Genomic DNA, 26,667 nt, shown 5'->3' with positions numbered 1-26,667 from the left:
ATTCAAATGTCGAGGTTCTTTTAAATGGAATATTAACTTAAAGGCTAAATATATATTGCATATGATTTAGTCAAAGTGGATTTAAATCTACTAAAAAGAAATAAAAGCAATTTTCAAAAGAATTTTTATGTATTGTTGTTCAGCTACAGTTGTCCCTCCTTTTCGCCATTGTGCTCCCCTACCCCATCACCCTCCATTCCCACAGCCAATCCCCCCATTGTCCATGCCCAAGAGTCCTCTGTTCTTGTTCTTTGCTTGTCCCTCCCCATTTTTCATAACACTTCTAAAAATTATAAAAGAAGTTGCTATGAAGAGATTTAATTATTAAAATTGTTCACATTATCTGTCAGTAGGTAACCATATCTGGTTATCTTCCTAGTTTTTGTTAGTGTGCTTCAAGAATGAAATATCTTGGAAATGAACTAAAACACATCGATAAAATGAAGTTAAATGATGTGCTAGCGTCCATGATCTGAAGATGATTTCTATCCATCTTCATGCATGAGAATCATAGTTCCAAGGATATATTTCATCAACCATTTTGGATGACCAGGAGGTACTATGATAATGTATCTTTTCACTAAATAAATGTCTGGTCAGGCCAGGAATATTACGGGCCCCATGTAAGTCAAGAAACAGCAAAATTTCAACTTTTGCAACTTCATTGGTTTAGCCATTATTTTATGAGGTCACAAATATAAATTTGTCAGGCTGCCTATAATAAACATTTATGAAAATTAGCTAAATAATAGCATGGCCATCAACTATTTAAAAAAACATTATTACTTATGCAGAAATGTGCCAGTTTCAACTTAACTAAGTTCAGTGCTCACGCATTTAAAACCTGACACCTTTCCCCTTACACCATAGCTACCTGGGAGAAACTATTAAACAAATAGTTTGGACAAGAAGCACCATGAGAATGAGGCCCCTTTTATATAAGACAGAAAGGTTTCCAGTAATTAAGAGTGAACATTCTGCTAATCTATGCCCTTAGATACTCATACAGTTTATTTAACCCTCACATCAACCATAGAGGAAATAACCATTATTATCCCCATTTTAAAAATGAGGAAATTGAGGCTTAGATTGGTAAAGCAAATTTCCCAAGGAAATGGAGCTAGTAAATAAAGAATAAGCATGGACAAGTATAGAAGTTTTCTGCATCCAAAGCTCATGCATACTTAACAAGAACAACAAAATGCTACTATACTTTGACAAAAGTGAAAAGCATGGAGAAACAACTCAGCACAGCGATGTATAAAGCATTCATAGCATTTCTCTACCCCTTCTATTTCCACCAGATTTAAGTAATGGTTGTGAAAAGTCTACTGTGTCCTTCCCTACTTTTCTTAAGCTCCAAAACACGAGACCATATGTCACCATAAAAATTTGGGACTAATTTTAATTCAAGTGTTAGATCACTTCATTTTGAAAAAAATGTTTTCATACCATTCAAGAATCTATAAATATTCACATTATTTTCTATCCTTTAACAATATAATATAGTAAACTTTTTGATTCTGAGCCATTTGTAATTTAAGTTTTTATAACTTTATTTCTCTTTATAAATGAAATTTTTATTTTCAATTATAATTTTTAAAGGGTTACCATAGTAAAGATATATACTTTTTAATATTTTTCTTTTATCAATTTCCTTTACTTGTTTATTTGTTCTAACCTGGTATTAGTTTTCCGGGCATACTATTGAATCATCTTCAAATACCAATTGTTTCTCTCCTTTCCCATTATTAATATCACATATTTTGTGTGTGTGTGTGTGTGTGTGTGTAGCAATTGCATTAGCAACAACCTAAAAAATAATGTTGAATAAAAATGTTAATGGTTGATCTTCATGTTTTAGCCTTCCCAATTATGACTGCAAATTCTTCAATATGTAGCTATAACAATGAAGTTAATGTTGATTTTTAGCAAAAATCTTTATCATATTTAGGTAGCTTCTCAATTAATTTTGTACTTATATTTTCAAATTCAAAAATATGTTCATACATTTTATAAAATGCTTCCCAACTTCTATAGATAAATTCGTATTTGTTCTGTATGTTAATTTGATGTTATAATAGATTATACCAATGCATTTCTAATTTTCTCATTTTCCAATATAAATTTATCCTTGCATTACTATTACTGAAACATATACTACTAGACCTTTAATTAGTCCAATATCTTTTGACTTGCTAACATTTTATTTATTTAGAATTTTAAAAATTTGCAGTATCTCTAATTTTCAAACATTATTATATAAATATCTTATAATCTCATAATTATTCTGAAATCTTCTGTACCTCTTCTGCACTTTTCATATCCAAACTATACATTTTCTTTTTGTGTCTTATAATTTGACACAAACAATAATTGAAATTATTAGTCTCTGAATTAATATGTCCAAAGTACCAAGTTTTATTTTTATCATTTCTATACACTTATCTATTTAGTTTTATTTTTATCAAATATTTTGTGCTTTTTAAATTTTTAGTTTTATTATTAATTAGACTGTTCAGATTACTTGTGTTCAGTCTTTTTTAAAAATAAATATTTATGCCTATATATTTTCTCTCCATATAGCTTTAGCTGTGTTAACTGCAAGGTATTTTTTGTAATGTCTTCTGCTTTTCATTATTCCAAATTTCTCTTTATTCTAAGGGCTATTTAGATAAATATATTTGTTACTTTGTTTTCCCTAAAGTGAACAAGATATTTATTGGTGGCGATAGTAGGTTTTCTTTGGGTGGACAGTGGATTATTTATTTTAAGTTTATTAAATACCAGTGAGCAAATGTGACCAATCAAATATATTATTTTATATTTTTTCTTTTTCATCAAGGACCACATCATCTAAAGATCTAAGACATAATAGAAGAATGTTGATACGTATTTTTGTATTTATATGGTATATACAATTTCACCAAGGTGAATAAATGTGAACATATCATGAAAGTCTATAATACATTATATTTTCTTGCCTGTTTTTGGTTTGATCCTCTCACCGTCAGTGATTTATATTAGTAAGCCAACATACAAATCTCATTATTTTTCTCAGTGGTGATAAAGTTAGATATATATTTATTTTTAAATGTATACACTTATTTGTAGGGATATATTCTGCATTTTGTTTGTTTATAAATAGAATAATAATAGATAGCTTTTTACATCTTCATATTTTGACTCAAAAAAGCCACATGGACCTCTCTGATACTAATAATGATGTCTAAAGATCATGTTTTGTGTCTGTATATTGTATGATATAGTATATTAATTTATTCCACCCTCCACTTCTATTAATAGGCATTTACTTCATGTTCAGTCTTTGCCATTAAAAATAGTGCTGTCATACATAATGTTGCAAAGGGTAAAATCTTCTCCTTTCTGATAGTCAAGTAGAATTCCAATGTGTAAATGCCCCACATTATGCCAAGTGCAATAGGCCAGTCAGAGAAAGACAAATACCATATGATTTCACACATATGTGGACTCTAATGAGCAAACTGAACTAACAAGTAAAACAGAGACAGACTCATAGATGGAGAGCAGGGTGACAGCTAAGGAGCAGGGAGGTTAGGAGGTAGAGGGATTGAGCAAAAAGGAAAAGGACTCATGGACATCGACAACAGTGTGGTGATTGCTAGGGGAAGGGGGTATAAGCGGACTAAATAATGGGGGAAAATACAATAAAGATTAAATTTAAAAAAACTGCCACAGTAGTCATCAGTATACATATGTAATAAATATTAATGTACTTAATGGCTTTTCTCTATGGGGTAGAATCTCTAAGGTGTGATTGTGGGGCAAAAATTTATGTATTTTCACTTGTAATAATTAGTGCCAGAATGTTCCCTCATGAGCTGTTATAATTCACACTGCTAGCTCTGCTGTTAAGAGTACACTTATATCCCTTTATTGCACATGCTATTCTATCGTCAAATGAACAGCTATATGACTTCACCCTCACCTTATTTAGTTTCTGCTGAAATTTCCCCTCACCAGATATATCTTCCCTTAACAATTTATTATAACTACCCATTCAGTGATACAATTCTTCTCTGTTACCGCAGCTTACTTTATTTGTTATAGCATTTACCATGACCTGATGGTATATTACTTGGATACGTGTTTATTACTCCACTACCTGGGTCTCCTCCACCTTCTTCTCTGCTACATTACAGAGGGTTCCGTCACAAATTTAAAAAGTCCAGGCGAGTTCATTCAGGTCAGGTCTTTGGTTATAGGTTCCCAAAGTTCAGTCTTCTTCCTTCACCTCATGGTCTAGTCTAGACTCTAGAAAGTTGCAAAATTGCTAGGGCAGCTTTAACCAATAGAAATGTATTTTTCTGTGTATAATTCACACCCATGTTTTTGTGCTCATTATACATGAGATTATTACACCCATTATTATACCCATGTATAATGCTCATCCTTATGTTTTCCTAAAAATTTGGGCAAGAAGTATGCATTACACACAGCAAAAATGCTATAATGTGAGTCACAAGTGTGATCTACACATGTAATTTACAATTAGCATTGCCAGTCACAGAAAATAAAGTAATTGTGTTTGTAGAAATATATAAAATTTATTATGAATCGGTATATGTATGAAAAGACCAAACAGAAATTTTAGAACTAAAAATATAATGAAATTTAAAATTTCATAAGTTTCAGCCCTGACTGGTGTGGCTCAGTGGGCCAAGCATCATCCCACAAGCCAAAAGGTTGCCAGTTAGTATCCCAGGTGGAGGGTTAGGGCACAGGTCTGGCCTACAGGCCAGGTCCCCAGTTGGGTGTGTGGGAGAGACAACTGATCGATGTTTCTCTCACACATCAATGTTTCTTTCCCTCTCTTTCTCCCTTCCTTCTCCTCCTTCTAAAAATGAATAATAAAATCTTTTTAAAAATTATTTAAAATTTTTAAGTTTCCATAGCTCTTTAGATAAAGTTGAAGAGGGACCTATAAGATATACATGAAGAAGTTATCCACAATGCTGCATCGAGAGACAAGGAGACGGAATATATGTAAGAGAAATTAAGATAAAGGATGGAGAGAGAAAGTTAAAAGTTATTTTGGACTGACGGAGGAGAGAGAGAGAACAGAACACAAGCAATGTTAGAAAAGGTAAGGAATGAGAATCCTCAATATTGATCAAAGATGCTAACCAAAAATTTAGGGAGCTCAGTGAAGTCTACCCAGTATAAATAAACAGATTCATATCTAAACAGTACAGCAACTGTGAAGGACAGAGAGAAACGGTCTTAAAAAAAAGTAGACAATCTTCACATAAATAGCAAAGTGACAGCTTACTTTGTAGACGCATCAAAAGTTGATTATGTCTGTGATATTATAACAGAAAGGAATTGTCAACTTAGAATATATGACAAACAAAATTTGCTAGAAATAAAGAGGGTCTAAACATGTATGCACTTCCTTTACAAACATAACTTAGCCCACCAACATATCCAATGGCAAATGGGCAAAAGTTTCACACAGGTACTTTGCAAAAAAGGAAATATATAAGGCAAAAACATACTGGAAAGGTGTTCACCTTCTTCAGTGATTAAAGAAATGCAAATAAAAATCATATCACTGGGAAAAATGAAAAATTCTGATAATAAATAATGGTAATAATATGAAATAATCATAATACTGCTGTTATGGAATGTAAATTTGTACAGCAAGTTTGGAAAATTTGTAAAATTAAAAGTAAGCAAGAGTGTGACTTAGCAATTTAGCACAAATTTTGAGCTGGCAATTCCGGGAAGGTAAATACCTTAGAGAATTGTTATTATCTGTTTACTAAAAAAAAATTCTGCAAAATGCATCTGTTCCATGATCTGGCATTATCATCATCAACAAAAATCTAGTTAAAAATGTGAATTCTCAGGCCCTACTCCAAACCTACTAAATAAGAAGCTCAGGGGGTGGGCTCAGGAATCTGACATTTACCAGCTTAGAGTTTGAGAAGCACTTCAGTAAAAGACATACAATCTAACCTTTTAAATTGTGGGTTTGTGTCTATGAATTCACCTACTCTCTAAAATTTACCTGTAATTTGCTATGCTTTTGTTGTCACTTCAAGATGTATGTATGTGCAGAGGGATAAAATTTTTTATAATCCTATGTGCACATTTCCAGCTGATATGAACAAATAGACATTCGGCTTCTTATTTCATCTCTCATACATACATGTCCTTTTTGTGACCTATTTAATACCACTTTTTTTTTGCCTGTGTGTGTGTGTGTGTGTGTGTGATTTTTCTCTTTAAAATGGCCCCAAAGTGTAGAGCTGAAGTGCTGTCTGGTATTCCTAAGAAGAAGAAACTGTAAAGGGACTTTATGGAGAAAATGCATGTGTTACATAAGCTTCAGTCATGACTTACATTGCAATCGGCCATGAGTTCAACATTAATGAATTAACAATATCCATTACATAAGTTGGTTTTAAACAGGAACACATAAAATGAGCTTCGGCATTAAGTGATGGAGGCAAATGGTGTGACCAGAGGCTCCCAGCAACCTAGTCCTGTGTTTCCTCCAGGGGCAATGATTTAGTATTGGTTGAATCAGTCCTCTAGTCGACTTTATAAAAGTACCTACCATGAATGAGAATGGACTGTATATAAGCACTGTCTACATTAGAAATAAAAAAGAAAATAAACCAAAAAAATACCACAAACAAGACTTCAAATGCCATTAACCAAAGAAATAAGTAAACCAATAATGGTATATTCACATGATGAAATATAATATAGCTGTGAAAATTAATCACATTAATTAATAAGTAAGGTGGGATGTATGTAAAAGTACATTTTATTATAATATGAATGACAAAATGATATAATGTTGAATGAAAAAGAAAGTCCCAAGAGAGGTAATTCAACTTGATTATAAAGTACAAAAGCATGCAAAATTAAATATATTGTTTATGGACAAATGCATGTGTCAAACCGTGAGTATTAAAAGCAAAAAATGACAAATACCAAATTCAGGGCAAAGTCATTGCAGGACTAGGGGAAAACAGAGAGATTCCGTAGAAGAGAGGCATTTACATAAGCAACAGTTTAGTATGTACAATGTATTCAGGATATTATAAAAATATAAAACAGAAAGAATGATGGATAGATAGCTAGCATAAAGGGTATGTATGACAAATTATGACTGTGCCATGAATCAAGAATTTTGACAAATCTATATATACCAGAGTTTTTAAAAAGCAGTTGTAATGTTATACTTATTAAATTAGGTTTATTATTAGTTGTTGTAAACATATTACTATAGTGACATACTTGATAAAAGGTTTAAAACAGAAACAAAGGTGTCAAAATATTTTGTTTAGAATGCAAATGTAGGAATTATTAACTTGAAATGATTGCATATAAATGTTTTGCTTAAAATTGGTGACTGTAAATATAGACTAAGAATAGCCTTGGATGGGTGGCTCAATTCAAATATCATCTGTACACCAAGAAGCAATGTGTTTGCTTCCCAGCAGCATACCTAGGTTGCTGATTTGATCCCTTGTTGGGGCTTGCACACCGTTCAGGAGGCAAACAATGGGTGGTTTTTCTTTTTCTCTTTCTCTCTTTCTCTCTCTCTTCCTCTCTCTCTAAAAGCAATAAACATACCCTTGGGTGAGGACTAAAAAAGTATCATCAAGGAATAATAATACATTTTTATTGTGATGTAAATTTTATAAGGCTCTTCTACATATATTGTCCAACTTAAATCTATTTTCAGGCATTGCTATTTATAGAGGAAGAAAAGATCTTTGAGAAGTTAAAAAAATCAAAAACAAAATCTAGGACTTCATATTTCAATTCTAGTGATCTTTCCATTATACTAGCACCGTAATTACAATCCTTAATATATATATATGTCCATAATGGTTTACAAAAACTTTGGGATACATTTGCAAAAACTGATTTTATATAACTTAATAATATAAAGCTCACATAGGTGAATATTGGCTATATTAAAACCAAAACTAAGATATGCAGTCATTCATATAAAATGGCTGAACTATTTCCCAGGACCATCATTTTTCCCATCAACTGACTGGAGCTTTACCACAATGAAGCTATCAATGTTCCCACTCGTATGCTTTCTCTTTTAAAATATTTTTCAATCATCAAAGACTTAATTAGCCATAGAACTTCAATCCAGTGAAGAGCACTTGGAGTGATCTTCACAACTGGTCAATTACCAAGAGTGAATTTCAACTGCAAGAGTTTTACATGTGGTATAAATCTAAGATCAGCTGTAAAAACCAAAGTGGCTAACAGCTTGATCAAATAATTAGTGCATGATTCTCTAGTCCATCACAAATCAGAACACAAATAGACTGCTTCAAAGACATTCAGCATGAGCAGACCACTACATTTGAACTATATTGAAAGAAATTTTAATTTCTGCATGAACTAAAAGCAACATAATACAAAGTAAAGAGCCATACAATACTTTTTATTCCTTCTTTTTCTAGGAGGTTGTCTGTGGACACTTGAATTTACTGTGCTAAATAGTATTGTTCTAAGTAAAAGCCTCTATAAATTGCTGAAAACATTGGAACATAAAATGAAACTCAGTAGATTTACTGAAAACATTTTTTTTCTTTACTTAACATGGTTATACAATGTGTCAATTATCTAGTCACTTAGAATTCTCAGGGAGAAAGAAACAACTTTCTCTATAGAGAATCAGTTGGCTTTCATAATACTCAGGGAATATTTGCATAATAACACTGCTACAGCTGCAAGGTTAAATCCATTAATTTATTGGGAATAGAACAGGCTGTTCTGGTTGGCTGTTACAAAAATTGCTTTTTGCACTTGTCTTTTCCACCATCGAGTATTTGCTGGGAGCATACAATTACTGCAGCAAAGCCCATGTTGCCAAGCGAGGAACCTTATTTAACATGGAAAGTGGAGAACACTTCACTTTCTGAGAATGAAAAAAATTAATCTTGAAAAGCTTCCTAATTAACATTTTCTCCTTTACCAGTTGTTTCATAGAATTAAAGAAGAGGATGGCAATTCTGATGAAGGTTAACTAGATGAACCCATTTCTGCAGCACCTCTCAAGTGCAAATGTCATCTTAAATAGACTCTCTTTGGAACTGGAAATAATCTCAAAGCTTCTGAGGTATTTTCCCGCTAAATAGTACATTTAAAAATAAAACCCTTCTTTCCAAAAGTCATTAAATGAACAAACCATCTCTTGAAAACCACTTTACATATTTAAGAACTGTTTAATAAAGGTAAGACAAATTTACAGCCTTTTTATGAATCCATAGCAAAGATCAATAAAACAAGAAAGGGGTAGACTGAAAGTTAAATCACGTCTTAACAAACTGCATTCAGTCAAGTATTGATCATGCATGTAACCTACAATGTAACTAAGTTGAGAAACTTGTCCCGTCCAGGATTACTAAATCAGAGGAAACAAAAATTAATGAGAACCCCTACAAGTTTTTTTATAGTTAAGGAATTTGGAAAATGCTCACCCTTTAAAAAATAAATCAAATCAGATATAAGCATAAATAATAACATATTTATGTGTTACATTCAAGTCATACATTGAATCGTATAGTGACAGGAGTAGGACAAGTATTAGAGACAAAGCTAGTGGGGTGAACTAGGAAGTAGTGGGGCATGAGAGTGAAAAAAAATAAACCCTTTTCTTTCATTAGCCCGGTCACTTGCCTCTTCAGTATTATGTTGAAATACATGGCGGGGGGGGGGGGGCGGCGGGTAGGAGGGCATGAGAGCATTTGGGTAAAAGTAGAACGTTTCCTGTGAAACAAGGACACTCAGTATCACAGTGTTTGTGTATTTTCAGTATGTTCAACAAAAAGGCATTTTTGTGCCTTCGTTTGAATGCCTGTCTCTCTACCTTTTTTAATCTGCCAATTTTCTACTATGCCTTCTTGGTTTAAGTCAAATATATTCCCATCTATGAAGCAGCCCCAGATTCCACAGCTTAAATCAAATGTTTCTTCTTCCAAATCCCATACTATTTATTCTTCTCTTATGAAACTAAATTTGTATTAGAGTTAAACTGTTTCTTGAAGGAAGAAGATAACATCATTTACCTTTTAGTAAACCACCACGAATAATTCCAACAACATAAAGTAGGCTTGTAAAGCAACTGGTAATTGATATATGTTGAAATTCCTCCAGCAGAAAATATTCTGTTGGACTAATTCTCATATGTCGAAATGTCTCCTCTTATTTCATTAAAAAAGTAATCCACACATCATTAACTGAGAGTGACCATCCTTTACAGCAGTCACAGTGACTGTGAAAGCATATGTCTGAGTGTGTCACACTAGTCTGGTCACAAGCCCACAGTTTTCTGTTTCACTTAGCAAACAGGCCAAAGTCTTTAAAATGACCAACAAGCACCGTGCCCCCTCTGCCTTTATTTGCTTCCACTATCTTCTACTTCTCACCCCTCTGTTGAGTCACAGTGACCTCCTCACCAGGCTTCTCTCACCATAGGGCTCTGGCCTTTGCTGCTCTCACAGTCTGAGGGCTCTTCTCTCAGATAAAACATAGCTCACTCTTTGACCTCCTTTAGATCTTTACTCAAAGGTCACCTCAGTTAGACCTTTGTTATCTACCCCATATAAAATTATCCTCCCTGATACTTCCTACTGTTTTCCTCTATTTTTCTCATTAGTATTTCTCTCTGAAATAGAATACACAGATACCTCATAATCATCATCATCAATATCATCATCACTGTCATATATACTTATATCTCAAGGAAATATAAATTCCATAATGACAGGGATTTTTTTCTGATATATTTACTGTTCCATTACCAAACAATAGAGTCTGACCCAGAGTAGGCCCCTCAAAAAACGTACTGAATGTTGACTGAATCACTAAAATTTCACTGCATCTTTAGACAGAGTGCCTTTGAGCAGACAGATTTTTGTTGACATGTTCGGTTTTGTTCCATTTTAAAACTATTTACAGGAATGGCCATATTCTGAGGCTAGAGAGTCGAGTGCCAAAATTGAGCTATTATCCGATGTGGTGAAGAGAAGAAGTGAACATCGAAACACATTGTGCTGGGGAAGCAGAGTTACAAAAGGACTGAAAACATCGGAATTGCAGTTTACTCTTGGCTTACCTTAGTCAGTAAGAAAGTTTCAAACATCCTTAGATTAAAACTTCAGAAAGGTATATACACATATCAGATAATTCACAGAGATATTTGCACATCTATGTCCTAGCACTATTCAAAACAGCCTAGAGGTGGAAGCAATCCATATGTGAATAGACAGATGAATGTATAAAGAATGTGTAGTATATACATATGATGGGATATTATTAAGTCTTAAAAAATAAGGAAGTCCTGTCACATGCTGCTGTATGAATGAATCTGAGTCCTTATGCCACGGAAATAAGCAAATCATGAAATGACAAATGCTGTATGATTCCACTTATACGAAGTATTTGAAGTAGTCAAACTGGTAGAAATAGAGAGCAGAGTGCTGGTTGCCAGTGGCAGGGAAGAGGGGAAGTGGGGAGTTGTTTGTCACAGGGTATAGTTTTAGTTTAACAAGATGACAAAGTGCAAGAGGTTATGTTGTACAACAACATGAATACACCTAACCCTACTTAACTGCACTCTTAAATATGGTTAAAATGGTGAATTTTATGGTATGTGTTTTTAAGCACAATTAAATATTCTTTATAAAGAAAAACAGGAATTGTGGCTGTAGTTCTGCAGTTGCAGATAAATCAAATTTGTATACATGATGTGTATTTGTGCTAATAAAGGCTGTGTTTCCATGTTGGTTTATTTAAAGAGAGAAAATATTAAACATAACTAAAATCATTTAATGACAGTAAGAAGACATGAATTTTAAGCCACTCTTCATGGGCAATTATCTATAAAGATATTGACTTTCTTAAATATGATAATAAATTTTATGTTGGAGTACAGTTATTTTTAAATTAGAAAAGATATTGTAGTTGTTTCAGGAGTAATGATTCAATAATTGTAATTACTTAAGACTGTAATGTTCACTTCTGGTGCTTGAAAATTACTGAAAATAATTTGGGTTTATCCTCTTATCATTGGCAATTGCATCATATCTATGATTACTACATAGACATATTCCCTGGGATAGTAAATTATCAAAGGTTATTTTTAACTTTAGAAACTTCTGGTATTGATAATACTATTTTGCTAATCCATGCTAACTATATCCAAATATTATACAAATGAGTGTACATTATGTATTTTCCCATATGTTCAGGTAGCAAGTTAAATCATTTTTCTGAAAAGATATGTTGACCTTTTAACTCCAGGTACTTCCAGATTTGACCTTATTTGGAAACAGGTCTTTATAGAAGTAATCAAGGTAAATTAAACTCATACTGGATCACAGTGTCCCCTAAATCCAATGACTAGTATCTGCAGAAGAAGAGAGAAATTTAGACACAGACAGAATGCTATGTGAAGACAGAATTAGAGAATAGAGTGATGTATCTACAAGCCAGGAATGTAAAAGATTGACAGCAACTACCAGAAGATTAAAGAAAGACACAGAACAAAATCTCTACCAGAACCTTCAGTACTAATCAAGACTCCCAACAACTTGATTTTGGACATCTAGCTTCCAAACTACAAAAGAATGAATTTCTGTTAGGTTAAGCCATTCAATTTGTGGTATTTGTTATGGCATCTCTAGGAAACTAATACAATACATAGATATGTGCACAGTAAGCGAACAACATTTTCATGAAGGAGCATGGGCATTGGAGTTTCAAAATCCTGAATTCAAACTTTGTTCTTTTGATTATTTTCAATGCAATTTTGAGAAAGTTACTTATCTTCTCTGACATCAATTTTCTGTTGAAAAACTGCAATAATTGCATTGTGAAGATTAACTAAAATAATATGTAATGACCAGAATCTGTCATATGATGAGTTTAACAAATAATAAAGTTAATAGCACCTGACATTAGAACTAGGGCACACACACTTAAACAAATCAATATTTTTCACTTAACTTCATGTTTTCTTCATGTTAAATTAAATACATTAAAACTACTTTCTCTAGGAAAAGAACATTAAGTAATTTAGCTAAAATCAATATCTACATATTTTTAAGATTGCAAACTGTCTAATGCAAAATGAATATGACTGCAAATACCAATACATACTTGTGTTTTCAATGACCACTTCCTTTTACTACTTTCTTACATGCTATATTATTTCTTACAAAAGAGGGCTCTGTCCTTGGATCTTTATTAAATGATGATTTACATTTCTATAGAATATTTTTCCTGTGATAGCAGAGCTTCTTAACATTAATTAAGCATTGTATCAACCTTAGAAATTAATAATTGTTTATGTCACAGTGGTTTTGATTCAGCATTTTAGAATGATACAAAGAAAACGAAGTGCAATTAAACCACACAGATTTGGGAAGTCAATGACAAATTCAAGTATGTCCACAGAAATGTGTGCAGAATAGTGAATGGTCTAGCAAGCAAGGCCAGTGTGAGATGGTTGTAAGAAGTAGGGTTAGCCTTTAGACCTAGAAACTAAGGGTGCAAAAGAAATACCTCTCTTCAAGTATATAAAGTTCTGACAAATAAGGAGTGTCAATTTAATGTGTGTTGCTGAAAAAACAATATGTGGGTCATCAGACCAAAATTATGTGAATGCAAATATTGAATCAATAAGAAATAGCTTTATGATAGTCTGAGCTGTCTCCAAATTGAATGGGCTGCTTCGAACACAGTACAAATATCATTATCTCCCAAGGACATTTTATGATTGGGCTAGGGAAACTTTTGAGTCCTATGATTCCATGACATTTTAGATAGGAGCAATAAAACTCATTTTATAGCTATCTTGCAGGACCATAAACTTTCATAGAGCCAACCATTACACTGCAAATCCATTGATAAAATTTGGCTTCCCTGACTCACAGTTGAATTTAAAAAAGATGCCCAATAAATATATGAGAAGTTAATCAAATGTATTAATCATCCAGAAAAAAAATAACTAACCACCATTCACCCAACAGAATGACTAACATTAAACATTTTAACAATATCGAATGTTTATAAGCAAGTATTATTACTGGAACTATCATATATTGCTGGGGATATAAATCGAAACACCCATTTTCAGAAACTCTCTGGTGCCTCATTAAAATGAAAATATGCACACAATATAACCCAATAATTACACTCTCTCTATATATATCTCCCCCCATACAAATACTCACTAAAAGGTATGTATATAAATATTCAGAGCAATAATATTCAAATAAAAAATCAATGGTTGTCAACAAGATAAATAAACTGATATATTCTTTCAATGGAATAACATACAGTAATAAAAACAAATGGACTGTTGATACAGCAGCAATATGGGTAAATTTGAGAAACATAATTCTGAATGAAAAAAGTCAGATGCAAAAAAGCACATATCATGTGTTTCATGTTATAAAATTCAGTGAGAGACAAATCTAACCTATGGTGTTAAAAATAGGATTTTGGGTACATTTGGAGTGGAAGGAGAGTTTATGGAGTAATTATAATATTCTAGTTTCTCACAAATGGAGAGTTCATGGTGTAATCCTCTCTAAAAAATGAGTCAAGTTTAACTTATTTAATTGCCACACACATACATACACATGTGTTATATTTCATTATATTTGCATATATGTTTAATTTTAAAAGGTTAATTTGCTGTCTCTGAAATCAGAAGAATATATGTAAAAATCCCAAAAATGATTTTTATACACCTCATCTAATCTCAACAGAGTTTAGCAAAGAAAGATATTTAAATTCCTCACACAATGTTGTTTATAGAAATCTAGAATATTAGAGCCTGGAAGACATAGCAGTTATCTGCCCCAAATTCAAAGGTGGAGATTACGAGAAAACTACCGACAAGAAACTGAGACCCATATTTAGGAGCCATCTTTCCTAAAATTAGCTAGACGCAGAGCCAGGCCCAGAACCTCGGTGTCTAACCTAATGTCTAATGAGTTCCCCCTACCTTGGAAATCCAGGATTTTCCATTCATAACATATTTATTTCTAATTATTTTTCCTACTGTTGGCAGAAGATTGTCTACATAATTCTTATGATAATTCAAGGAAAACAACTTTCCCTTAATTTGTAGATAAACAAGTTTTAATTTCCTCTTTCTTCCCAAGTCTGCTGAGAGGTGCTGTATAAATGTTCAGGACATGGATACAATTTCCACAAGACTAAGTTTAGAGTCTACCTTGAAATGAAAAATGTTGCTGATATTTAGAAAATGAAAAATAGCAAGCTAGCCTTGTGGCTCAGCAACAGAATGTTCCACTAAGGCACAGGTTGCTTGGTATGCTATAAATCCTTTCATCTTAAGCTCTGAAAGACAGAATGAAGACCTGGGGGACTTTGTTGGTTTCAGTGATCTGTCAAGTACCTTCAGGGCCTGAAAAATTTGCATCATTTGGCATGTATAATGCCAGATACATTCAACCCATTGAGATAGTAAATCAATATTCCCTTAAATTATGAGATAAAGCAGCAAGCAGAGGAGCATAGCACCTGCCAGAAATAAGATCACCAAACAGAATTATCATTCAACCTAAATATCAGAAACTGAACATTCACAATATTAAACTGCTCAGTGTAACACATTGAATGGCTAACATGTAAACTATGTTGGTATATACATTTTAAGACATATACAGTATTTAACTGATGCCACCAAAAAGACATCAATTAATGCATAGTCATTAAAAAATCATGAATTGCTTATCAGAGCGAGACTCTATGCTTCTAAATGCCCAATAAAAGATGCTCGCAGTTCATGATTTATGTATTGATAATCTGTTAGAGTCAATGTGACATATTTGCTTAACCACAGTCTGTCTATTGTATGTGCAATATGTCAAGTGGTTACATGAATATGTACTGAAAGACTATGATTTATGATTTTTTGGAAATAAAATATTTTAGAATTATAAAGAACCAATGCCATTGTATTATTTTAAATGTAGATTCTACATGTATTTTTCCATTTAATTGCAATTCCTATTTTTTTGTTTGTCACATTTTAGTGGGATTGGCGAATTGCAATTGGCCAAAAAACATGGTAAATGTGGTAAACAAAAGTCTCTATTACTTTTCAGTGTTATTTTCACAACTTGATATATTGTCTTCCAAACACATATATCTATAAAAATTTAAAGCCATTTTTATTTTATTTGCACTTCTCTCACTATTGAAAAAGAGCTATAATAACTTTAATAGGAAAACATAGTTCTCTCCAATGATAAACTACTACATTTAGATAGATATTTAATTTTCAATTTTCAAGTAAATTCAAGTTAGCTTTTTAAAGGGCAATGGAATGCATTTTAAACAACAGTAATTTGCATTAAAATTATACTTGTTAAGCAATTGTTTTAATATTATTTAATATGAAAATTTGATATGGATAAACAGCTACATAACAGCAATTGGGCTTTATGTCACAAAGTTGTTTTGCTTTGTTACATTAGTGTAATCTTGTGAAACATGTGGACATCCATACTAATAAACATGGAGCCACTTATAAGATCACAGAGACCGTGCCCTGAACAGTTTCAAGGGCTGCCAACCCTAGTAATGCAGAGCTTACCCTGCATGGCTATATGCAATGGCCCCAGTAAGTGGCATAGCAAATAATTGAATGTAATAAGAATAACACACCCAAGAATAATACTTTCCATGTTGGGCATTGCTGCATACTTATAAAATTAGGATTTTTTTTATTATTTCCATACAGATCATCTGTAAAATTTTAATTTATCTATTCCCAACTTTTCTCTCAACAGAAATGCTTTTATTAACTCCAGAAGCAACCTTGCCTCACTTATCTCTCTGTTGCTGCAAATGTGTCTTTGCAACTCATTAGGCCTCAGGATACAACCACATTTCTGAAAAATAATTGATACCATGAGTCAACTAAGAAATATTAATAACCACAAGTAAACTAGGAAAGGTTAGATTTTGTATTAAGCTTTCTGATTAACAAGGAAAGCAAGTTTGAGATAAATCTAATCAAAGTGTCTGCCATGAATCCTCATAAAGGAAATTCTATAATTCTGACGATATTCTTAATATTTTTATAAGTATAGAACCAGATTTCATAGTGCTTAGTCTTCATTTCAAGCTGACATATTAAGTCCAAGAAGTTCAGTAAAAGTGTTCTAAAAGAACAGAGCTCCTAGTGTCAGATCCAAAAACATCATCACCAGCACCAATGTCAAGGGGCTTATAGACTATGTCTTCTTATAGGAATTAGATGTTTTCATGTCTTATATTCAATTCTTAATTCATTTTTAGTTGATATTTATACATGGTGTATGATATTTCTTTTGCATATAGCTGTCCAGTTTTTCTAATACCATTTGTTGAAGACAATATATTCCCCCATTGAATATTCTTGGCTCTTTTGTTGTATATTAACTGACCATATATGCATGGGTTTATTTCTGGGCATTCTATTCTGTTTCATTGATCTGTATATTTTTATGCTAATACCAAACTGTTTTGAATACTATAGCTCTGTAATGTACTTTGAAATCAGGAAGAAGAATACTTCCAGATATGTTCTTTCTCAAGATTGTTGAGGCTATTCAGGGTCATTTGTGGTTCTATACAAATTTTAGAATTTTTTTTTTTGCTATTTCTGTATAGTAAAACAATTGGAGGAAAAATAAAAGAACAGAGCTTTATCTGCACTAAAGATAAAATAATATTAACTATAAAATAACAATTATGATTATAGCATATGTTGAATGTTTATCACATATAAGGCCCTATGCTAGAAATTTTAGATAATTTAACATCTTAAATCTTAAAAATAAGTTGTTATTGTTGCCGCTGTTGTTGTTGCTATTGTTGTATTAACCCTAGTAGAGATGATGACTTTCTGAGATTGAGCAATATGTCATCCTAAATGCTATATCTTCACCACTTCTCAACTTGAGGGAGGAGAAGTACAAAATATCAACCAAGAGGCGTCAGGGCTAGTTGCAGGAGCCCCACATGCCTCCAATATTTAAATATGTCCTGCCTAGGTAGGGTCCCTCCTGGCTCTAAGTCACCATAGTAAAGAGTTACTAATTGGAAAATGTTTTATCCCTCACATGTATAAGTTAAGAAGAAAGTTTTAATCAACACCAATAATACAGAATAATTAATAAACTGCCTAACTTTCAAATAACTTTCCTTCAATGTTAATTATAAAAATAACCTATTCACAGAAGTTGAGCAGTTGTCAGTTCAGTTATAATCTTTTCTAAGAATTGAACATAGTATTGTGTTATTGATGAAAGAATCAAAAGAATGGACTCTGAGGTTTAACACTGAAGACTTTTAATCTAAATCCATCCTCACTAAATGTCACCTGAGGAAATAACTATAGAAAAGGCCAAGATTTTCTTCAGAAAATAATTATAGATATGTTCCAACCACAAACAAATGAACAATTAATGTGCCAAAGACTTTAATGAAGCTAAATCTTTTACTTAACCATACTTAATTGAGAGTAGGACCTCTATGCATGTAGAGGTCGCACTTTCCCCTATCAAATAACAATCAAGAATGATACACCATTTTTATCCTGTGCATAAGTGTTTCAATATTGATTTTCCTGATGGTTCTAAATAATACTTTCCTATTAATAACCTGAAAGAAATTACAGGCTCAAACACATATTTTAAGATAAACTAATTATACTTATAAAAAGGTTTCTGGGTCAATGGCTTTTTATTTAATACAGAATATCAATGCCCTTGTTCCAAAAATGAATATACTTTACTAGCTTTAATAATAACACAAAATGTATGTTCCTCTTGTTTATTAAAAAAATAGTGTTTTTTTTCTCTTGAGAGAACTGTGCAAAGGAAAATGACTATTTTTTCTCAAATGAATTTCTTATGATGAAGGCAGAAAGAAGAAAAAGTGTCCAGTGATTAACTTCTAATATTGCATGACATTTTTGATATTCATTCTTTCAACTCCTCAGAGATGTAACATATTTTTTAAATATTTTATTTATTTATTTTTAGAGAGGGAAGGGAGGGAGAGAGAGAGAGAGAGAGAGAGAGAGAGAGAGAGAAACATCAATGTGCGGTTGCTGGGGATTATGGCCTGCAACCCAGGAATGTACCCTGGCTGGGAATCGAACCTGGGACACTTTGGTTCCCAGCCCGCGCTCAATCCACTAAGCTACACCAGCCAGGGCTGAGATGTAACATATTGTTATCATAATAAAATTGGAAAAATATCTTTCTAAACCGATATTCAAAACTAACCTACAAAATTTTAATAAATATAATGATTTTGAACAAATCACTTATATTTTAAGTTAAATAAATTTGTTAAAGTATCCTAAACTTTCTCACTTTTAGAGCTCAAATCTTCTGAATCTCTTTTTGACTCAGAGTTGTGAACTTTCCTAATTTTCCCCGCAATGTTCGTGGCATCAAAAGTAATGGTGATTTTCTTAAAGTAATCCTCTGTTTTTGTCTCTGGAGGCTTCTTCCAAGTGTTGAACACTAATTCTCTGTGTGTTGATGATGATGTTACCCTATTCACTTATTGGATTTTTTCTCAACTATATCATATCTAACTGGAAGTTAATAAGCTTCTGTTCAAAGTCAGTAGGAAGTGTGTGAATCAACAACTTGCACAAAATATTAATCAGTTATACTAGTCTGCCTGCTCTGAAATTTCTTTTATCTATTCTGAGATATTTGGCAATTTCTTTTCTTCCTTCAGTTCCATTTCTTTATGGGCGATGGCCATCCTTTTACATAAATCTTAGTAACAAAATCTAATAGACCTTCATCTACTTCAGGGTATTTTCCTTTCATCCATGTAAAGTACTATATTGTTGCTTTGCAAGAAAATATAAGGTTATAGTTCTTCCTTCAATGACAGATATTTGCTCCATTGATATAAAATATATGTTCAGCTGTTTTGTCACAGATTTTTGTGTACACGACTTTTCATTTCAATGTCAAATTAGTGTTACATTTCTGAAGACATTTTAAAATAATAATTAAATGCAACATGTGTGAAGTACCATCAATACACATAACTCAGCTGACATGATGTTAATATGAGTATCTATGACAAGTCTGTGCATTCAGCCCTGGCTCATGTGGATCAGTGGATTGAGTGCTGGCCTGTGAACCAAAGGGTCTCTGGTTCAATTCCCAGTCAAGGGCATATTCCTGGGTTGCAGACCAGGTCCCCAGTAGGGGGTGTGTGAAAGGCAACCACACATTGATGTTTTTGTCTTCCTCTTTCTCCCTCCTGCTCTCTAAAAAATAAATAAAATCTTTTAAAGAAAAAAAGTTTGTACATTCACAGGCAATGTTATGCATGAACACCTTCAGCCTGGATGCTACGAATTTTAAGACATACTTGATAATATAGCATGTCCTGACTTCAGAGATTTCAAAATGTGTTTTAAAATATTTGCATTTTGTAAAATATTGCTACTAGCAACGTCCAAGATTTGGCTGCCTGTATTTTCTTCTATGATTGTTATGGCTTTGGGTCTAACATTTAAATTTTTAATCCATTTTTAATTTGCTATTGTGTGTGGTGTAAGAATCTGGCCTAGTTTCATTTTTCTTCACATATCTCTCCGATTTTCCCAATACCACTTATTGAATAGACTATCTTTAGTCCATTGTATGTGCTTGCTTCCTCTGCTAAATATTAATTGACTATAAATGTATGGGAGTATTTCTGGGCTCTCTATTCTGTTCCATTGATCTATATGTCTATTTTTATGCCATTATCATGCTGTTTTGTTTACTATGGCCTTACAGGATACCCTGATATTAGGTAGCATGATTCCTATCAGATATATCTCCCCAGGTAAGGGAAACAAAAGAAAAAATAAATGAATGGGACTACATCACACTAAAAAGTTTTTGTACAACAACAACAACAAAAGAAGCAAGCCAAGAATTGGAGAATGTATTTGCCAATACATCTGACAAGGGGTTACTAACCAAAATTTATAAAGAACTTACAAAACTCAACACAGACACACACACACACAGCTTAAAAAATGGTCAAAGGACTTGAATAGATACTTCTCCAAAGAGGACATACAGGCCAATAAACATGAAAAAGTGTCACTAATCAATGTCACTAATCATCAGAGAAATGCAAATTAAAACCACAACAAGATATCATCTCACACCTGTCAGAATGGCATCATCAATAAATCAACAAACAAGTGCTGGTGAGGATGTGGAGAAAGGGGAACTCTTTTGTACTGTTGGTGGGAATGCAGATTGGTGCAGCCACTGTGGAAAGCAGTGTGGGATACCTCCCAAAATTAAAAATGGGTCTACCTTTTGACCCAGTAATTCCTTTTCTGGGAGTATATCCAAAGGAACCCAAAACACTAATTTGTAAAAACATAAGCACCCCTATGTTCATTGCAGATTTATTTATAATTGCCAAGATACAGAAGCAGGCCAAGTGTTCATCAGTACATGAGTGGATGAAACAACTATGGGGCATTTACACAATGGAATACTACTCAGCTATAAAGAAGAAGAAAAATGTACCCTTTGCAACAGTATGGCTGGACCTGTAGAATATTATGCTAAGTTAAATAAGCCAGTCAGAGAAAGACAAATACCACGTGATTTTACTCATATGTGGAATCTAACAGGTGAATTGAACTAACAAGGAAAATGGAGACAGATTCATAGAGGGAGAGCAGGATGACAGCTAGTCGGTGAAGAGGGGTGTTTAGCAGGTGGAGGAACTGAGCAAAGGTAAAAGGACTCATATACATGGACAATAGTGTGGTGATTGCTGCAGGGTGGGGAGTACAAGAGGTAAAAGTTAATGTAATAAAATACAATATTTCTTAAAGAAAAAATTAAAACAAAACAAAAAGATGTGCAACATAAAAGTAGCTTCTCAATTTAAGTTTTTTGAAAGAAAATCCTTGTTTACATTTCTGACATGTTTACTAAAAGAGCAAAAATCAAGCCTGGCTGGTGTAGCTCAGTGGATTGAACACAGGCTGCGAACCAAAGCATCACAGGTTCGATTCCCAGTCAGGGCACATGCCTGGGTTGCAGGCCACGGCCCCCAGCAACCTCACATTGATGTTTATCTCTCTCTTTCTCCCTCCCTTCCCTCTCTAAAAATAAATAAACAAAATCTTAAAAAAAGAGCAAAAATCACTTTTCTTTCTCTCTCTCTCTTTTTTTTTTTGCCAAATCTCATTTATCTAACAGGCTGCTGCTAATTATTTCTTAAGAATACTTATAGCACTTGAGAAATAATAAAAGGAGGTAGTAGTGCCAAGTTAGCTATTTGTAATTAACTACTATACAACATGATTCTTCATTAATATTAGGATGGTCATTGATTTCATCATCATAATCTCAGGTTAATTTTGATTAAAAAATCAGGAAATAACAAACAGCTTTGAAAATTTAAGTGTTCTATACATTTTTATTTCTGCTAGTGGAAGTGCCCTGTTCTTATTGTGATAATATTTATTAGGCACACATGTATTCTTTACCAGTTTTAGAGAAATCAGTACATCCTGAGACATTGGCAGACTTTTAGTTTATTAAAAGCATGGCAGAATGTAATGAAACAAAAGGGTTTCTCCTCTTCTTTCTCCTCTTCTGTATGCCCAGAGGAATTTAGCCAAGGACATAAAGGATATAAATCATGTGCCTAACACAGGATAAACAAACCATCCACTACTAAATATTTTGATAAGCCAGGAGAGGAAGCCTAGAAAAAAATAAATCTTGAGATGATCTGCAACTGCTTTCCTGGAAATAAGTGAGAAAAAATGTTTGTGTGTGTTCAATGAACTTAGGCTCACAGAAGCTCAGAATTATAAAGCAACAATGAAATTAACTAGAAGACATAGAAAAGAACAAGACATTGAATTTATTCATATAGCTTAAATTTATAAATCAGCCCTGGCTGGTGTAGCTCACTGGATTGAACATAGGCCTACAAACCAAAGGGTCGCTGGTTCAATTCCCAGTCAGGGAACATGCCTGCAACCAGGTTCCCTGCAGGCAGCATGTGAGAGGCAACCACACGTTGATGTTTCCCTCTCTCCTTCCCTTTCCCTCTCTCTAAAATACTTTAAAAATTTATAAATCAATATCTTCTTAGTATCTCAACATACAAGTTGTTGTTGTCTGTTTGCAAATACTTGTCAATTTTTTGAACAGTTCCTTAAACTCTAGTTTTGTTTCACTCTACTATGTCCATACATATACATGCTATTATAATAATTCACAATCAGCTTATATGCTCCTTCCCTTAGGAATCCTACTACCATCACAAAGAAAGTCACTTCTACTGAATGAAATCACAGGGCATTCGTTTTTAGGCTCTTTTTTTTAACATTTAACAAATTATACTTACATAAAAGTATTTCCTTTGCATGCTTCTCTTTCCTATGGCATTGTAAACACTTGAAGAACAGAACATTTGAATTTATTCCACCCTAGTCCTGGCTCTATTGACTTAAACAACAACAGAAATCTAAGAGACAGAAACATGAAAATGGGGAATAGTCCAAAAATGATAAACAGACTGAACATTTAATAGGCAGAAATTACAAAATAGAACATACTTGTAGCATATGATTTGAAGGACATGAATGTCTAACTATAGAAAAAACATAAACATAGAGTTACAAAAAAATGTTTCAGTCTGAGCTCTGTCCCTTTTTAACCACATACTGTTTAGTAAATCATTTAACATTATCCGTGCCCTAGTTTAATCCTCTGAAACAATGAGGATAATAATGCCTAATTCATTGCTTTAATTTTAAAAAGAGAGAGAAAGCAGTTATGTAACCAGATATTAAGGAATGCTATACAAATGCAAAGAACTATTGGTATAAGATGCTCAAAAACTATTTTTCAACTTTCTTTCAATGCCCCTTCCTCTAGTTTTTTGTTCATATGTGGTATGGATTTCACTACATGTGGCATATTATATTTCCATCCAGGGGTTTAACTTGCCCCTAAAATAGACTACGTAACAAACTGAGTTGTCTCCTCAATTACAATTTTATAAAGGCCATTAGCCCACATAAAGCTAAAACAGACATTAAATGGCAATTGTGTATTGGTTACCAAGGTAGTTATTTATAAGCACTGATAACACTTGACCAGAAAAAATTTGGTTCAATAGCACTACATGAAAATATCATCAAACTTCCTGAACAATAGTTCTTAAATCATGTTCTAAATGGTAGGCCTAACTCTGACTGATAAAGAGCTAAAGAATAGGACACATGATCAACAGTAACAAGAGGTAAGAGAGTGATTTTTTCTTCCTAAAAATGTAAGGCAACACCTAGACTGTAGTAAAGAACTAATCAGTAATTCTAGCAATGATAAAATAAGTGAATGGGGGTCAAATGAAGAAAGAAAAAGAAAGAGTTAGGCTAAACACAATAATAGTATTTTATATGGAATTAGTTTTATAGGATATCATAAAACAATCAATCTGAACACAGTATTTAAAAAACAAAAAAAAATAGATTTCACTGGATTGTGTTATATGATAAGGCATTTCTGTTTGTATCTTCCCTATTTTGCATTAACTTCCTCTACAAACAGACTGTCTAACCACATGTCCTTTAACATGAATTCATTTCTCAGCAACAGTTGGCAATTACAAGCAGGACTACCCATTTGCTGTTATAATCATATTGAAGGAAAAAATAAAATAAGCTTCTTTTCAAAAAATGTTTATTGAATTTACTGGGGTGACATTGGGTAATAAAGTCACATAGGTTTCAGGTATATGATTCTATAATACATCATCTGTACATTGTCCTGTGTGTTCACCACCCGAGCCAAGTCTCCTTCCATCACCATGTATCCCCTCCCATCCTTCTTCTACCTCCTCCACCCCCCTTTCTCTCTGTTAATCACCATACTGTTGTCTTGGTCTGTGAGTTTTTTTCCCTTTGCTTAATATCTTCACCTTTTTCACCCAGCCCCCAACTTCCATCCCCTCTGATAGCTGTCAGTCTGTTCTCAATATATATGAGTCTGTTTCTATTTTTTTTTGTTAGTTTATTTTGTTCAGTACTACTTAGCCAAAAAAAAAAAAAAAGAAAAAAGGAAATCATACCTTTTGCAACAGCATGGATGAGGTTGGAGAGTGTTTGTATGCTAAGTGAAAATAAGCCACTCAGAGAGAATCAAGTACCATATGAGCCCATTTCTGTGTGGAATCTAATGGAAAATAAGTTTCTTAAGAGTAATCCTACACCTCCAAAGCTGATTTTTACTTAGTGTCTTCTTCTTAACACTGATCTATGAGATGTTAACACAGCTATTGAGAGAAAAAGGGGCCAAGGTAAACTGATGTGGAAAACCACTGGCTTAAATGAAATTCAACAGCTTCTTAATGGTGGGCATATGATAACCTTCGAAGACTCTTCAAAGAATCTTTAATATACTTACCTGGACTATGAATATCCAGAATAAGAAATGCGTATATAGTGCTTTGCATATTTATGGAACCAACTTTTTTTAAAGATTTTATTTATTTATTTTTAGAGAGAGAGGGAGGGAGGGAGATAGAGAGAGAGAGAAACATCAATGTGCGGTTGCTGGGGGTCATGGCCTGCAACCCAGGCATGTGCCCTGACTGGGAATCGAACCTGCGACACTTTGGTTCACAGCTCACGCTCAATCCACTGAGCTACACCAGCCAGGGCTGGAACCAACTTTTAATGGAGCATCTTGAAGAATATATTTTTTGAGAAACTAATCTATAAACATTAAAAGACCCTCACAGCAATTTCAAAGGCAAGGGTACACACACAAATAGGTTTTTTATCCATAGAAAGTACCTTTGGATTGTTATATTTCCCCTCCCAATCTCTGGTCCATATTCCACCACCAGCTTATAGCACAAGATGAAGAGAAAATAGTTTGAAAATGTTTGGTATCATGGCTATTATTATTGACTTGTTGCTTAGATTGAAACAGTCAGCTTTATCACATATTTATAAATTTTCTTTCAACTATGTGCTTTATAACACATCCCTAATTCTCAGAAAATGCACAAGAAATATTATTTGCATGTACAATAGACAGTGGTAATATCTTGCCAGAGAGCAATACAGTTTTTTTTAATTAATCTAAAACAAGGTCCTATTTATGACAAAAGAGATATGAAAAACAGGCACCCATGCCTCATTTTAATATGAACTCACTCTGCCACTTGAGAGAAACAGAACCAGTTTATATTCCACTCAGCCATCTGTGTCTGTGTGTCTGTATGTTTAAGTGTGCAAGGGAATGTTTTATTTCAGTCTCTCTGCTATTCTTTCTCTCTCTCTCCATCCTATTTCCAATAAGAATGTAATAATACTTGAAACAAAAGGAATACATGATTTCTCGAGGAACTGAAATTAGAAAATCATAGCAATCAGAAACTATGAAGAGCAAAGATCTTCTATATGCCTGGTATGTATATGCATGTATGAAAAAGTAGTAAATAAAAAGGTATGTAAAAGTGTGCGTATTATTTAGAAAATCAGAACCACAAACAAAGGAAACTGCAAGTACATCACTCTAATTC

The 26,667-nt window shown here is 33.2% G+C and overlaps 1 protein-coding gene across 3 annotated transcripts in view; it reads right to left on the bottom strand.

Moving 5' to 3' along the window:
* The window catches only part of NAALADL2 (N-acetylated alpha-linked acidic dipeptidase like 2), a 1,144,210-nt gene that overhangs the window by 970,954 nt on the left and 146,589 nt on the right, over nt 1–26,667 (bottom strand). Inside the window, exon 3 of one of the 3 annotated variants that reach the window (XM_045851218.1) lies at nt 7,508–7,616. The exons of the other annotated variants lie outside the window; for them this stretch is intronic. The gene's annotated coding sequence lies outside the window, so the exon portion shown is untranslated. The remainder of the gene's footprint in view (nt 1–7,507; nt 7,617–26,667) is intronic. 3 annotated transcript variants of the gene reach the window in all.

This window comes from Phyllostomus hastatus, unplaced genomic scaffold (assembly GCF_019186645.2).
Source record: "Phyllostomus hastatus isolate PE091 unplaced genomic scaffold, TTU_PhHast_1.1 phas_contig_86, whole genome shotgun sequence".
Lineage (NCBI taxonomy): Eukaryota > Metazoa > Chordata > Mammalia > Chiroptera > Phyllostomidae > Phyllostomus > Phyllostomus hastatus.
This window is presented reverse-complemented; position numbering and strand designations above follow the sequence as displayed.